The sequence below is a fragment of the Nicotiana tabacum genome, chromosome 1 (genome assembly GCF_000715075.1).
Source record: "Nicotiana tabacum cultivar K326 chromosome 1, ASM71507v2, whole genome shotgun sequence".
Taxonomy (NCBI): domain Eukaryota; kingdom Viridiplantae; phylum Streptophyta; class Magnoliopsida; order Solanales; family Solanaceae; genus Nicotiana; species Nicotiana tabacum.
This window is the reverse complement of record NC_134080.1, coordinates 182,382,379-182,397,127: the sequence shown is the minus strand read 5'-3', so window position 1 is coordinate 182,397,127 and position 14,749 is coordinate 182,382,379.

Sequence of the window (14,749 nt, the reverse complement as noted above, 5' to 3'; positions counted from 1 at the left end):
CACAGAACCACAGTGAAGGGCGTAATACTGAACTACAAATTCCATGATCATATTCGCCACACATGCTTACCTCTCTTTCTCAGCACAAGATTTTTTACATAAATTTATGTCAGGAGATAAGTTGCAGGCATTTTGTTGACCACTGCCCTCAAATTGTTTGAAAGAGAAAATTGTTTTTATGCACCTCGAATTCAAAATAAAACAGGGAATAGGCAGAGTAGATGATGAATAATCTTACCAAATATATTAATACTACACGTCAATTATAGAAGGGTCTTTTCCATTGCTGGCTAAATCTGAAGGAAGAAAATTAAAATAATGAGTCATGCGATAAATATAAGCATATCAACAATACTTATATACAACAAATATAGTAACAATAATATTACCTTGTTCAAGCTGCTCAATTTTATCAAGATCTTCCTCAACACTAATGGGTTGTTTTAATTTTTCATTTCGAAGCCAATCTTGAAGACACACTAGAGCTTGCACCAATTTAGGAGTTAATGAACTCCTAAATGAATCAAGAAGACGTCCTCCCGAACTAAATGCACATTCGGATGCCACACTTGAAACCGAAACAGCTAATATATCACGAGCCGTCTCCGCAAGAATAGGAAATCTAGCTGAGTTCAATTTCCACCAAAGAAGAACATCAAATTCTTTAGTGTCATCCTCAGTTTCTTCACCTAAATATTTATCTAACTTTGTTCTAGCATCAACACCTCCACTCCCATTTTTATATTTTTTTATATCTTGCATGAGTGATTCTAAAAGTCCTATAGTTTGGGTGCTTGCTTGACTGCCAGAAAGCCCGGAAGTCGAAGTGTCCAATGAAGAACAATCTGAAGATGAAGCAAGCACAACACCTTTTGAGCTGGACTTTACATACTCACTAAATAATGAAGTCATGTACTTCGTTACTTCTACTTGTATAGTTGCCCCCGGATCTACACCAAACATCTTTACAATGCAAAGCCAACTGATTCGATCTTGTAACGTGGATCCAAAATACATGAGATAAAAATTATCTTGTTCATTTTCCCTGGATCACCCCAATACTTATCAAACTTTTCTTTCATATTCTTTGCCATTTCACTTAAAACTATATCTTCATTTGCTATCAATTGCTTCAAATAGACAACAACTGTGTAAATTTCAAGAAAATGAATATTCGATGTAACATAACGTGATCCAGATATCTTCAAAGTAAGAAGATAGAAGATTTCAAGAAACTTTGTAATTCTTTTTAAATTATCCCAATCACTACTCAAAAGTTCACCTGTAGGAATTCCAACATCAATATAAGAATGCTCAAGATAATGTCTCAAGCCAATTTCACTAGAAGCGTTATGTGAAAATGCACTTTCAAATTCAATAGCTCTGCGCAACATCAAGTAGGTGGAATTCTATCTTGTTGGAACATCTAAGCATAAAGTTTTCTTAGAATTGAGTTGTTCAGCATCAAAACATTCTTGAAACCTCTTCAACCGCGTAGGAGACTGCCTAACATATCTCACTACATACCTAACACGTTCAACAGGCACTGAAGATTCTTTTAAACCATCCTGGACCACAAGATTCATAATGTGAGCCATACATCTCATGTGAAGGTGAGTACCATTCATCAAATTAGTTCCCATTTTTGTTAATTGCTTAGATAATTCTTTTGCTGTCACATCATTTGAGCTTGCATTATCAACTGTGACAGTGAAGATCTTGTTTATCCCCCACTCACATAAGCACCTACCAATACCATTTGCCATATCTTCGCCTTTATGACTAACAATAGGACAAAAATTAATTATTCTCTTATGCATATTCTATTCACTATCAATCCAATGGGCAATGATACACATGTAATTGATTCTTTGTATAGATGTCCAGGTATCAGTGGTAATACATACTCTTTGTTTTGTTTCTATAAAAAACCTCTTCAACTTTTGCGTTTCTTCATTAAAAAGATCAAAACAATCCCTAGTTACAGTACTACAGGAAGGGATCCAAAAATAAGGTTGTGCCACTTTCATAAAGTCTCTAAAACCTTCTTTCTCAACAAAGCTAAAAGGAAGCTCATCAACTATTACCATATGACATAATGCTTTCCTACATTCTTCTTGTTCAAATTTCCAAGTAACAACAGCTACGTCACCCTGACTACCCCCCGAAGCAGATTAAAAGCCTAAATTTGATTGTTTTTTATCAACAATAGCAGGGCGTTTAGGACACTTAAGCATATGAGAAAGAAGTGTCAATGTACCGTCTTTGGTCTTAAATACATACTCAATAAAGCAATAGTCACATTTTGCTTTTGTACTCCCTTCAGAAGTAATAATTTCTGTAAAATGATCCCACACAACAGACCTTTTTCTCCTTTTTTGGTTATATTTGACTCCGTTGTTTGAGCTTGACTTGTTGCATTTGAATTAGAAGCCCCACTTTCACCCATCATTACCTTATCACTTTGTATATTTTCAGCCATGTATGAGTCACTGCAACAAGAAAAGAAAAGGAATGAGAATAAAAACATCAAGTTGTAAACAATACTAGCGCTTCATTTGTATACAAAAGGTCACCAACATCTTGAGTATATTAAGCTGTCCCATTCTAAGCAGACTACTTTTGTCAAAATCAACAACTAAAATTATCAAAATCAGTAACAACTTCTTCAACTACTTGAGTTGCCTCAGATTGCACCTCTACTGTAGTTGAAATTTGTGAGAAATACTCCTCTTTAAAGTCCCAACAAAAACCAAAAAACTTATTCATGATGTTAGAAAATGGCATTTTTATGACAATCTAGCTGAATCTCGTCAACCCTTACTAAACCACTAGATAAAATTTCTTACTATAAATTGTTCTAAAAACCAAAGAAGCAGCTCCTGTGAATTCATTTCAGAAGCAGAAAATTAAAACTTGGAAAATCTCACAATTTGCTATTGTCTTCTTCTTACTGTAAACATATCCGTTTAACAAAATCGGCAAATTCAACAATAAATAGTGAGAAAAAACTATAAATTGAAAAGAAAAAAATGACTAGCAAACTCCTGATAATGTTGATTTTGATGGGAATCATAAGTAAGAGTACCTAGATAAGAAGATAAGAAGCCACGAGAGGGAGAGGCGAGACAGAGAGAGGGAGACTGGTGGCTGGTGGAAGTCGACGACGACGAGGACTGGTGGCCGGTGGCCGGTGGCTGCTGGTTTAGGCGTTAGGGTTGGGTTTCTATGATTTTGTCTTTTGATTATTTAGAAATTAGGAGTGCGTTAGTTTTAGTCTTAGAGAATAGATAGACTATAGACTATAGAGACAGAACAAAGATGGGGTTGTTTTTGATTATTCAAGTTCAAGTTTTTTTATATTTAATATATATAAATAAAAATAAATTTTATATATATATTTATATTCTTAATGGGTTAACGAAATATCCGTTAAGAAAATTGAATAATCCGCCCCCAAACCGATAAGCCGTTAATAAAAAAAATTTAATCTGTTCCCCGTCCGTTAAGCTGTTAAGCCATTACCAGTAAGCCATTAAGCTTTGGTTCGGTTCGGTTTTCGGTTTCGGATCGGTTTTAAACAACCCTAATCCAGAGAAGAAGGGTTCGAGGAGTCAACAGGGCCCAAGGTGAACGGGTATGTGTATACATAAAGAAAATTGGCCTTATGGTCCGTTATGCTCTCGTTAGGGCTAGAGATCTCAACTAGCACCTTCTTCCCCCATTGGCAGTCCGCCCGCACTTTGTATATATCCTTCACAACGCTAATGAACCGGGACACGTGTTGGCATCGACCCGACGTAAATGAAGGTCTATCGATGGAAAAATCATTCATACTATCGAACTCGATGGGTGTACATTGTTCGATGGTAGGAGCCACTTTGGGCTTACCCTTGGATTTATTCTTGGATGTTCGAGATGAAGAAGCAGCTTTGTCTTTCCGAGGCACTGTCTTAGAGGTTTAGGCCATGACAACTAAAAGTTTTCTTTTTCTCGAGAACGAAGGCAGAAAACCAAGGACAAAAGAAAGAGGGACGAAGAGGAAGATGGATTTGGATCTGAAAGCTTGAAGGAATCACAAAAGTGCGAGTCACTAAGCAATTGGGGTATTTATAGAAGCCGTATGGGCAGCAGAAAAGCCGAACCAATAACGGTTCATGGGCTTCTTGATAGTCGTGTTGACGACGACCCTTGCATGGCTTTTGAGTTATGGCATTTAATGCTTTGATAGGACTGGCATCATTATGATAATGCCTAAGGAGTAGGAGTTCGAAACCGTTTCCTATCACTTTGTTCTAGGAAATGCGGGGACTATCTGTATGCGGCAAAAATCAGCGGTTCGATTTTACGATCATCAAGGCGTCTCAAGGTCTCCCAATGATCGACTTCGAGGGCTCACAGAGACTAGCCTCGATGCAGTGCAAACCAGTGGCTTCGCTGGATCGATGTAATGCTCCCAAGGCACATGACCAAAGCTGACAAAGCCTATTAGGCTAGTCTAGGCCCGCATCATGGCATAAATGGTTGTACCAGCCCCATATCTTTGTAATAAATATGTTTGTACTATGTTTGGATTCCCTCCATATATAAAGGGGATCCTTGTCATTTTGTAAAAGATCTGATGCTCAATATTGAATAGATAAGAACATTCTCTCTGTTTTCTAACATATTCTCTTGATCTTATTGCTTTCATTTATTGCTCATATTCATTGTGTTCTATTTATTGCTCTTCATTTATTGCTTATTATTGGCCATAAAGAGCCATCATTAATTTTATCATAACTGTTAGTCATCCATCGACTACCCTCGACAGGACATCCGACTCGACCTCGAGGCCCTGAATAAGCAAGCTGAGGCCCCGATTATCAGCCATTCGGTTTGGTTATCACCTTGTTTTCAAGCTCTTATCTTGTTTCCAAGTCTTTCACTTAGCATCAATTGCCTAACAACTAGCATAAAAATAGATCAAATTAATTCTAATTGTAATTACCATTTTCAAGGTAAACAGGTATCTAGCTACTCTTTAACAGTAAAAATATGTTCAAAAGTTTGAATTACACTACTTAAATCTTCATATTAGTAAATCCATTTTTTACAACAATATCAAAGGTAACATATTGCAAATACATATCTAACATCTCATTTATTTAAATTATCTTTTTCTAATATAAATAATAATATTACTTTGTGAAGTTAAAGATTTTATGTCATTTATGTATATATACTATAAAAAAACAAGTATGAAAAAAATGACACGATTAATTTTTTTGCATATATGTGTATATACGTACTAATAAAAAAATAAGGTCTTTTATTAAAATTTGACTTTAGTATACTAATTTTATGGAGCCGTCTTTGTTTGAGAGCCTTGATTGATGGCCATAAACTCTGGTGTGTGGTACAACATGGAGGATATAAATTCAACTTTCTGTTTGGTAAATGAGTAATTACCGTTGCCGCATAGTTACTCTATGCTATATGTTATTCAAACCTCGATCCGAATTTTGCTATAATTTGTTTGTAACTTCTTTCTATGCTTTGCACTATACGTGGGATTTTTACAATTGGATCTAGCTTAATTGACTGAGAATAATGCTACTGAATAAATGAAATAGGACTCCAACATCTAATAGGTGCACAAGACCCATTTTTGCCTCTTTGCATACAGTTTTTAGTTCATAGGAAGAGTTTGTTCCTTCATTTACCATCTCCTCTTGTACCTTTTACTATTAAAATGAAATATGTGAAAGAAGAAGAAAAGATTTGAGGCCTAGTGTTATTGACGGTTTTCAGGCATAGGTTATTGCTAGTATTGGTTATGCTGAGTCCGATCTAGACCAGCATAAAGTAATGGTACTCACTCTCCATCTATGCATATCTATGTTGAAGATCTAATCTAATCTTAAATATTAAAGACTTGTTATTTTATTTTTCTAGCTACATTTTTATTAGAAAACTTACAAAAGTAAGACTCTTGATTTTGTGTTCTAGTATCATTTCATTCTGACGCTCTTGAGATACCTCATGAAGTTTATTCTCCTCCTCGCTTCTGAAGATGAGTTGAACACAAGCCTATAACATGATCTAGGTGTTCATGGTTTTGGACTTCAACTTTGGTACAGTACAAGAAATATTATTTTTAGTGGCGACTAAAGTCGCTACTAAAGACTATAAAGTCGCCACTAATTGCCTTTAGAGGCGACCTTCGGATCGCTCCACTTAAATCCATTACTAAATGTTATCTGTAGCGACATAATGAAGTCGCCACTGAAAACAAGATATTGCGGCGACTATGCTCGCCCCTAAAAGTAAACAATATCGCTAATAAAATGGCTCCTCAATCTGTGTTTCTAGGAAGGTCGCCACTAAAGAAAGACTTTAGTAGCGAGTGCAGTCGCCACAAATAGTATCTATTGCAGCGATTCCAATCGCCACCGGTAGCTAAGGACTTTTTGTGGCGCTTCTCGTTGCCACAAATACTAATTATGTCTAGCAACAAGGTATAGTCGCCACTAAAGCTATTTTTCAATAACTAACCAATGCTATAGATTTATTTAGGTGTATTTCTATCAATTGCCTACAAATACTAAAAGCATCAAATTCAACAGACACCAAAAATATTTCTCAACACAAATACTCTTAATACTTTCATTACTATATAGTCAATTAGCTAATACACTGCCCAATACTTTCTTGTTTATTGCCATTGTATGCATTTACACGTGACAAAGGAAAAACAATACATTAAATGACACTTTAAACTACTCTTTGGTCGATGCCTTTTGACCACAAGAAAAAAATAAAAGAAAAAACTAAACATTAAATGTCTTCAAACTCCTTGATCATCGCCATTTGTGATTGTTCAAGAACCTTGTCCCTGTTTTCAAGAGGAAAAAATAAAAGATCAAAATCCAACAAAGAACAAAAATTCCAACAAGATGAACTATTTAGTTACATGGACGTTGTGTTATAAGTTAAAAGACACTTTTGCATTTCCACATAAATAATATCTTAAATAGTTTTGCATTCTCAAAGTGGCAGTAGATTTTAGTCATCCAACACCATATTTTTCTGAAAGTGGAGGGTGCTCACCACTAGAGCAACCCACTCTTGTCAACATAGTATAATGGGAAAATAGCATTTAGTCATCAAACACCATTTTTTCTGTTGTTACGAACTGTGTACATAATAACCTGAACTCTTACTGGTTTATCTTGAGTTGACATGTTCCATGTGCCATAAGCTGAGTTCTAGATATAAATGCTATTGTCGTCCCACAAAATTGAAATTGATCAAACATAAATGAGTATATATCAATAAAACCAAACCAACCCACCCCTCACTACCAAAAAGGAACTGCATCCATGAATTATAAGAAGTGCAATGAAATAGAAGAATGTAGATCTTAAGAATTAGCAGCAACCAAGCCTCTATGTCTTGTCATCAGAATACCTTTAGAACTAGCTTCACCTTTAATTTTCTATTGAATTTACTCATCACATGGCTTGACACTTCCATGTCAAATGGGTATGATATGTATGTTAATAATTCAAAAAAATGGTTCAATATTACTTACGATCTATTTTGACGGAGACATTTTGGTTGTAAGAGGAGATTTCATACCAATAGATTTCAAATTTTTAAATACTACAAAAGTTCATGTAGTAGAGAGGTCTCCTAGTCATGAGGAGTTGCATGAGCAAAGAAAAGTAAGTTCAGCGAAATAATAAGTAGAAAATCGGAACTCATGTCTCTAGGTTGAAATGTACAACAGGTTACCAATGTTAAGGACAACGCACTTCTATAAATCTCTGAAGAAACAACCGTAGAACGATAGTGGTAACTCACAAGCAAAGACTAGTAGAATTATTGCACGCGCATAGGTAGAAGATAATATGAAATTTTCGTGGAATCATCGATAAACAAACTTTTTTCACCACTAGCCTTAAATATCAATAGATGTATAAAAGAACTCCTTGTAACAACAGGAGTAATCCAATCAGTTTTATTCATTAAAAACAAACCAAAACTACTTCCCTGTCAAGTTTTTACACTAACTAAAACTACTTCTCTTTCGACAAACCATAAAATCAGAACCAAAAGAGATTGCCTCCTTCGCATATTTATTTGGCAGTCACTTCATAAATCTTGAATCTGATTTTAGTGGTCAATGAAGTGCGACGAGAACCATAAGGTCTCAGGTTCAAATCCTAGAGAAAACAAAAAATAATTGGGTAAATTTTTTTCCATATGTCGAAGCCTTGGTGAACAAAGTTACCCGATACATATGTTGATGGGAGATAATAAGTACCCAATAAAATTCAAGGTATGTACTAGCTGGCCTGAATACACCATCATCAAAATAATAAATAATATAAATAAATCGAAAATCTTATTCAAGCGCAACCACAACTCTAGTAAAGATTTATCACACATATAGTATTGCCATCAAGATTAATACAACAGCAAAATCTACAGTAAATCAACCCCCAAATAAAATAATAAATTGAAGATTCTGGGAAGCTAAAATACAAAAAATTCAAGAATCCAAGAAAATCACTTCCTCTCAATTCTTTTGGAGTGATTTAAACAATTAATTAGTTCAATAGAATAACCCCCACATTAGAATTAGAAGCTAAACTATGAAAAACCAAGTTAATTTTAAGAGAGAAGAAGGGCACACGTTACCTTTTGGAGGCAGCAGTCGCAGTAGCTCGAGCAAAATGCTGGCTGTTGCAGAAGGTTATATTATAAATAAGTGCATAACAGTTGTATACAATTTTATCACTTTTAAATTATTTCAAAGAAGAAACACAGGATATGAGCTGAGGATTGAGCAACAGATAATTCATCTAGTCATTTTTAGATGTATTTATATAGTGGTAATTATTTATTATAGTAAGCGGCGTAAAGTCTTATGAATTTTGTGTTGATTGACATGGAGGATGTTACCAAGATTTCTTTATATACACAATATCATTGGGATCCAAACAGTTGTACTACCATTCCAATAGAGAAGCTACATATAAGAGATGCCTCAAAATTAAAGATAAGCTACATATAAGAGATGCCTCAAAATCAGAGAGAAAAACTACATATAATTCCAGTAGCATGTAATCTCATGTTAACATTACGTATATTTCAAACAAATAGACGAGACAATTCATGAAGCAAAATCCAGAAATTGCACCAGGAGTTGAAAGTTATTTAAAATGCTAATAGGGTCGTGTTAAGGTGGCATTTGACTTATTAGAGGGAGGATAATTAGAAAACTATTCTGCATATGTCTTTAGTATTTTGGCATTAACATGATGTAATACTGTTGGATTTATTATTTGCTGTATTTCAATATTGTATTTTATGAGGATGTTGAGATGAATGTCTGGGTGTATCAGGAGGGATAAAATTGGGAATAAAGTTATTCGGAACAAAGTGGGAGTAGTTTCCGTGGAGGATAAGATACGAGAGTCGAGATTGAGATGGTTTGGGCATCTTAAGAGAAGAAGCATTGACGCTCCTGTTAGGAGGTGTGAGAGGTTGATCATGGCGGGTTTGAGAAAAGGTTGATCATGGCGGGTTTGAGAAAAGGTTGAAGGATTGCGTATAGATGTTCATAACACGCAGCGGAAGACAATAACAATCCTAGGCAGATCTTTTCGTGTTTAAAATTTATTACATGTCAATAGATCGGATCTAAGACGTACCTGGTGAAGAAAGTCTCATTTCAAATTCTTCGATAGTGCGAAGACTCTATGCGTATCCACACCGAGACTGATCCTTGCTATCAACTCTTGATCAATGAAACCCGCGAACAAATTGAACGAAGAATATTGTGCTGAAATTTTTCTCAAAAATCTTAACTCAATGTTAGAAGAACAAGAAACACTTTTCTTGTAATTGTATTTTCTCCCTTGGCTTGTGTTGCACTCACTTTCACAAAGTGGTTTTTCTTCTCAAGAATTAATAATACGACAAATTTTCTTTCATCACCCTTTATATAGCATCACCTGTAAACCCTTTTCCTATTTGGTTGAGGTAATAATTTACTTAGGGTAAAAGTTTATTCCAAAAATAAACTTCATGAAATATTTTATATGGAAATTTGAAATTCCATCTAATTGGAATCATGACTGTCGATTTCAAATCCAATCCCAATTGAAATTGAAGTATCAATTAATGTATTATATTAAAAAAAAAAAAGGAATACCAATCTTATTCTTAATGGGTTTAAACAAGCTCACGTCGTTCTTTGGCAATCCAATCCTAAATTGGTTTTCCAAATAAGTCTTCATCATTAATATATTATATACATCCCATGTATATAAATAAATAATAACTATATATCACATATATATTTTGACCAAGAGATAATTTAATTTTCCATTCCAAATAGAAAACTTCAATTTGTTCACAATATTAATCATACCCTCTGTGCTAGCAAAGAATATAATAATATTTCATTTGGACTAATAACTAAATTTTTTTGACTAATTAAATTCCTTAATTTAATTATCAAATAATAAGTTAATTAATCCTTTAGCAAAGATTAGAGCACTCGTTAGTGTGCGACCCCATAGGTTCAATACTAAACCGGTAGTAAATTGATCACATCAATATACTAATCAAGGGTGGTGTTTAGAAACACTCCTTAACGATCGGATAGAATGAAGTATACAATTTACTCTCAAGAACCAGTAGAAGAATAATGTAGTAATTCCTTCTGTCCTTGTAGCTCTGGATCACCCTAGGATATGGTTTAACTGTCAAATCCTAATAGGCAACCAACTATGTGTTCATGTCAAATATAATCGACCACTGAATGACCTAAAAAACTCATTTCTTCTTTCATTCAATTGCCCTGGACAAGGTCTTAGTTTGGTCGTTTATAATTCATGACAACATGAAGCTTAAACTCATTACCAAGAGTTGACAGATTCCATCTTGACCAATCACTAATTCTACAAGTATTTAATCGTACCCAATATCCTTTCAACTATTTCCCTAGGGCCATAGATGTCTAGTATCAAAGTACAATAAATAACTTGTCAATTACTATGACGATCTCAGGTCAAAGGAAATTCTTACATCACACTCTTCAAGAGAATATCCTATTGACAGTTTATGGTATTCTAACCATTAGGAATTATCCAATGAGTCGGTTCAATGATCATATCTCTATATGCATCATCTATCTATGTGATTCAGTTAATGAGATCAACTAATCTTTATCCCATAAAAATAATCACATAATTATTGATCTAACCGAATTACTCATGTCCAAATTAATAATCCTACGATCAAGAACAAATTTAGATTAAATTGTAAGAGACTTTGCTCTCATTATCATGATCTCTATCACAATGACAAATCTCAAAATTTAATCAAGGACCTTATCAAATTAATCAAACAATTAATAATAACTATGATAAAAGAGTGTCCTATATTTTTATATCAAATAACGTTCACAAAAATATGTTCAAATCATCAAATATGAGTTTAGATCTAGGGCATATCTACTATATCCCTAACAATTTCCCACTTGCACTAGAGCCAATCGCTCTTGTACTTCATTCCCAATTTTCACTTGTGCTTGTCAAACTCCTTTGCACCAAGAGCTTTAGTGAATGGGTATGGAGAATTTTTCTTTCCATCAACCTTTTGAATCTAGACGTCTCCACGTCCAATGATTTCTCTTATCAAGTGATCCCTTGACAGAACGTGTTTGGATTTTTGGTGTGATTTTGGTTCTTTTGCTTGAGCAATGGCTCCAGTATTGTCACATAACAATGGAACCGCACCTTCTATTGAAGGAACCACACCAAGTTCAGTTAGGAACTTTTTCATCCATACAGCTTCCATAGCAACTTCACTAGCTGCTATATATTCTACTTTAGTCACTGAATCAGCTACTGTAGCTTGTTTGGAACTTTTCCAACTCATTGCACTACTATTTAAGGTAAATACATAACTAGAAATAGATTTTCTATCATCTTTATCTGAAGAGAAACTTGCATCACTTTAACCTTCAAGTTTCAACTCAGAATATCCATAAATGAGGAATTGGCCTTTAGTCCTTCTTAAATACTTAAGAATGATCTTCACCACCTTCCAATGTTCCTCACCAGAATTTGCATGATATCTGCTAGTCACTCTAAGTGCATAAGCCATATCAGGACGTGTACATGTCATGGTATACATGATATCTCCCGCTGCACTAGCTTATGAGATCCTACTCATGCATTCTCTCTCTTCAGGTGTTTTAGGACAATCCTCCCTACTGAGAGTAATTCCAGTGCCTATCGGTAGATAGCCTCTTTGGATTATCCATATTATACCTTTTCAATATGGTATCAATGTACAAAGACTGGGAAAGTCCAAGAAACTTCCTCGATCTATCTCCATAGATCTTTATTCCTAATATATAAGCTGCTTCTCCCAAGTCTTTCATGGAGAACTATTCAGATAGCCAAATCTTGGTACTTTGCAATGCCAGTATGTCATTTCCTATGAGCAATATATCATCAACATACAATATTAAGAATATAATTGTGCTCCCACTAACCTTCTTGTACATACAAGGTTCTTCTTCGCATCTAACAAAATTGAACTTTTCAATTGTCTTGTTAAAGCAAATATTTCAACTTTGAGAAGCTTGCTTTAGTCCATAAATGGATCTTTGTAGCTTGTAAATTTTATTATGATCAGACAGAGATGTGAAACCTTCAGGTTGTGTCATATACACATCATCTTCTAGCTCACCATTAAGGAAAGTAGTTTTCACATCCATTTGCCATATTTCATAATCAGAACTTTGTATAGCCTCTTCATAGGTCTTAGGGTTATCATCATTATGATCACCCTCATTTGATACATCATCTTGTACCATTAGATTTAATCTAGTTGGTACATGACGTTCTCGTGTAGACCTTCTAAGAGGTTCTTGTACAACTTGTTCACTTTGTGCTGGATTTGGTTATTGTTCAATTTGGTTTGGAACCAGTTCATTAACCTGTTCTTGAACTATATTTAGTTCTTGAACCTCAACCGTTGAAGATGGAACCTTCCTTGTCAACTTCAAAACATCCAATTAAGGTTCTTCAACTTGTGTCTCATGATCTTGATTTTGTGTCAATTTATTAGTTTCTTGAACTTCATCAAATTCTATTTCTCCACTACAATTTCCTTCCAAAAGAAATTCCCTTTCCAAAAAGGTTGCTCCTCTAGCCACAAATGCTTTATGGTTAGAAAGGTGTTAGAAATAATATCCCATTGTTTCTTTGGGATGCCCAATGAACCTACATTTATCAGATCTTAAGTCAAGTTTATCAGACTACAGTCTCTTAACATAAGCTAGATGATAATAGGGGAATTTAACTATAATTAGGCCCTAAATAACCACCTTCTTGTATAGTTTGGATGATAAAAGTGATAACAAAATGCTCTTATTAGTGTTTTTCATGCTTTGCAGGTTATATATGACCAGAGAAGGCTATGGAGTACTTTTTGGATCAAATATGGAGAAAAAGAGGCCGATCGTAAAATTCCGTCAAGTAAACCACGCGAAACAGCTCAAGTCAGAACTGAAAGAGGACTGTCGCGGTTCCATCGCGACCGCGGCAGAACCGCGGTAGAAGATGGCTGCAGACAAAGTGAGAATCAGAGAGCATGTTTGGCCGCAGTTTGACCGCAACCGCGGCAGAACCGCGGAGGAGGCGGAGAACTTCAGGGACTAAAGTGCAAAACACGGGATTTTTAGCCCAAAACCCTATTTTAAACATTAGACTTTGCCCAAGAGAGGCATGTATTGATTTGGAGAGTATTTTGGCAAGGAAAAACAATTGTGAGAGATCACCTAAAACATCTTTCTTCTTTTCTTTGATTTTTCTTGCAAGTTTTATGAGGAATATTGTTTTAGTTTGTTTACCCATAGTTATGAGTAGCTAAATCCTTTGTCTAAGGTTTTGATGGAACCTATTGGGGGATGAACTTCTTGTTTATGTGAATACAAATTGCTAGTCTCAATCTTTATTTGTTCAACTTTGTGCATGTTGTAGTTAATTGACAGGATCCTCAATTAGTTGTGCCTATTTAGTGTGCATAACTCGGGAGAGAGTGCATATTTAGGTTATTGTTGAACAACACCACTCCCAAAGTATAAGAGGGATCTATAACTGCGGGTTTAAAGGCGGGATTAGGGATAACGAAGCCTTGAGTGCAATCTAAAGTGAACCGTGTTAATTAGAGCTAGCTAGTGTATCTCGGGAGAGTGCATTGAGTATATTACTGTGATTACTCGGGAGAGATTTATGGTAAGATGAGCGTTCATGATTGATAGAGAGGTGTTGGTCAATTTGTATGAAGCATAAACAAAAGGGATTCCATCAATAGGGGAAGTCATTACCTTAGTGTTTTCTCATTATTGTTTACAACCTTAGCATCCTTAGTTTATAGCTGTTTATTTACTTGCAATTTTAGTTATTTAAGACACCATCAACTGTGATTCAAACGTTTGGGGAACTTGGTTCTCAAGAGTTTAGTGGGTCTAAAGATAGCGATTGATAGGTTAACTCTCTGTGGATTCGACTCTGGGCAGAATACTCAGGTTATATTTGCAACGTCCGCAGGGTCCTTTTTATAAGGCATAATTGGGCGTGATCAAATTTTGGCGCCGTTACCGGGGAGTTAACGGAATTATCAATTACCATTGATAGAAATACAAAAATTCTTAGTGTAGTCAGTTTTCTCTACA